The sequence below is a fragment of the Phocoena sinus genome, chromosome 20 (genome assembly GCF_008692025.1).
Source record: "Phocoena sinus isolate mPhoSin1 chromosome 20, mPhoSin1.pri, whole genome shotgun sequence".
Classification (NCBI taxonomy): Eukaryota; Metazoa; Chordata; class Mammalia; order Artiodactyla; family Phocoenidae; genus Phocoena; species Phocoena sinus.
In genome coordinates this window covers 28,754,954-28,757,963 of record NC_045782.1, presented here as the reverse complement: position 1 = coordinate 28,757,963, position 3,010 = coordinate 28,754,954, and the positions used below count along the sequence as shown (strand labels likewise).

At 40.1% G+C, this 3,010-nt stretch overlaps 1 non-coding gene across 1 annotated transcript; it reads left to right on the top strand.

The window, feature by feature from the left end:
• The first annotated feature begins 2,357 nt into the window (after nt 1-2,357).
• On the top strand, nt 2,358-2,521 carry LOC116746483. The gene has a single exon (XR_004347740.1). It is a non-coding gene; the product is annotated as a U1 spliceosomal RNA (small nuclear RNA).
• The last annotated feature ends 489 nt before the right edge of the window (nt 2,522-3,010 follow it).

Here is a 3,010-nt window from a genome sequence, read left to right as displayed (position 1 = left end):
ATACAAACTACTATACATAAAATAGATAAGCAATAAAGACTTACTATATAACACAGGGAACTAAATTCAATATCTTGTAATAACGTATGGTGGAAAAAAATCTAAAATATATGTGTGTGTGTGTGTATATATATATATATATATATATATATATATATATATAAACTGAATCACTTTGTTCTACACCCAAAACTAACACAATATTGTAAATCAACTATACTTTATAAATAAATAAATAAAAAGAAAGCACTGCTACTCACAGATCTTCTGAAAATGGCATTTTGAATTTAAGAGTTGTTTGGTGATAACAGTAGTCTACTTCATAGATACCACTTTTTTCCCTTATGTGTGTGGTTCCCAACCAGATTTCAAGATGTCTTCTATTTCACAAAACAAAATACAGATATTTTGTTTCTAGATTACATATGCATGTATGTTTATGTATATGTGTATATGAGTATATATGTTACATAATACTTCTTTCTTTGGAGGAGAGAGTTTATAAAAATCAAACTGGTAGACAGACTTCAGGAATAGCTGCAGTTCACATCATGACCTCCTTCTTCCACCCACCCCAGTATTTTTTTCTCTCTCCATCTCAGATACCTCTGTGTTCTCAATTATTGCTTGCTGGTTTTTAATAAGATAATTTTTACAAATAGTGTTATTTCTTTCTGTTTTAAAGATACAAAACTTGGGAATTCCCTGGTGGTCCAGTGGTTAGGACCCAGTGCTTTCACTGCAGTGGGCCCAGGATCCACCCCTGGTGGAGGAACTAAGATCCTGCAAAAGCTGTGTGGCGCAGGTGGAAAAAAAAAAAAGATATAAAACTCTGGTTAATTTATTTTGGTGGAGGAGAGAATACCAGAAGAGTCCTTCTGTAAGATAAAAAGACTTGGGAAGTAGGGTGGTTCTAGTGTGATTTTGGAGAGACAACTGAAGAACAGTTAAACTTGGAAACTCCAATTCTAATATACACTGACGCAGGAAGGAGAGGATTAAGAAGAATGATAATATTGATTATGTGGACGTGGAATATGTGATACATTAACCACTACCTGAGACGGGATTTGCTCTTTTTGAAGTGGCTAATATAGTGTAGGAAGGCCCAGGAGTTTCTTATTTTTTTTTAATTTATTTTATTAATTTATTTTTGGCTGCGTTGGGTCTTCGTTGCTGTGTGTGGGCTTTCTCTAGTTGCGGCGAGCAGGAGCTACTCTTCATTGCGGTGCACGTGCTTCTTCTCACTGTGGTGGCTTCTCTTGTTGCGGAGCACGGGCTCTAGGTGTGCGGGTTTCAGTAGTTGTGGCTGCGGGCTCAGCAGTTGTGGCACGTGGGCTCAGGGGCTCTAGAGCACAGGCTCAGTAGTTGTGGTGCACAGGCTTAGTTGCTTCGCAGCACGTGGGATCTTCCTGGACCAGGGATCAAACCCTTGTCCCCTGCATTGGCAGGCGGGTTCCCAACCACTGTGCAACCAGGGAAGTCCCCAGAGTTTCTTGTAGGATCGATTGATTCTTCAGTAGTCTTGTTTTGGATTTCAGACACCCATGAAAAAGCAAACGAATGACCCTGTGCTTGTAATGTTGGGCACAACAGGGTTTAAGGATAAATCGAAACACAACTTAGTCTTGCTTAGGAGAGGAGACATCTTGATCACAAAAGTGATTTCTAACGGTGAGGGTCATCACACTCCAGCTGAACAGACCCCCTACGGCTTATCCAAATACCTGCTGTAGGAGGGAGCGTTTTGTGAGTTTTCCACTTACTTGGTTTAGAATTAGTGTTTGTGTAACTGCTCTTGCAAGTGAGGGTGATCATATGTGGCATATTTGAAAGAGCATATTTTGTACTTTTGCTTGAAGCTTTGAACTGACAGCCTATTTTTAGCACTTCCTGGACTGAATTTTTTAATGTACTTTTGCCAAATTTCATCTTTTCAGACTTGCTCTTTCTGTTACGTGAATATCGGCTTGCTGAACTGCGCCAGAATCACAGCGACGTCATTAGCTCCAAGCCCTTGAAGGAAGGAACGAATTTGTTACCTTTATATCCGTAGAGCGTCTTTGCCTTTTTCATTCCACTAACTATACCAGGAAAAGGACGCTGTGAATGAGATCAGCAAAAGGGGTGTGGAACATGTAGATAAGAGCAGTGACTGCCGGTAATTCTTACACTAGGCATTGTATTTCCTAAGATTTGGCAATATCTAGATATACAAAATATTGCTGCATGGTAATTAAGGTTTGGAAACTGTATTCCAGCAGTGGGGGTTGGGTTGTAAAATGCATGAGAAAAGTGACCCTCTCTTTAGAGTGATTTGAATCTGAGGGTGAGGTACCAGCGAATACTAGCAACTCATACTTACCTGGCAGGGGAGACACCATGATCACGAAGGTGGTTTTCCCAGGGCGAGGCTTATCCATTGCACTCCGGATGTGCTGACCCCTGCGATTTCCCCAAATGTGGGAAACTCGACTGCATAATTTGTGGTAGTGGGGGACTGCGTTCGCGCTCTCCCCTGGTTCTTTTGTTTGTTAAAAGGAAGTTTCACATCATAGGTTCCTATTCTTGTTGGGGAGTTTCTGGCACGTTAGAGGTAGTGTTCTGAGGGAAAATTTGTATGAGTTTTTATGTTTCTGATTGGCTTAGTTTCAATTTGAAAACTAGGTTCTTGAGGGCATTGAAATAACCAGGATGTTCTTCTCTTAAGTAGCTACCTGAATTTGGGACTTTTGAACCGTTTTAGTAGGTTTGTCTCTCATTTATTATATACTGAATGTTTCATCTGGATTGGATGTGGGTATTTTTAAAGGCCCCCTACTAGTGTCTTTGAGAATCGATTGCTGTAAACTAGAGTATATTTGCAAACAACTGCTATTCCTGTATGTGCTGCTGATTGCTTGGGTTTCAGTTTCAGGGTATGGTATGTTCTGGTTCTTCCTAGTTTCCAGATTTAGCTATTCTGAGGATGTCTAGTGATCTTCACAATCATGTTCACCTGTCTTGTAAA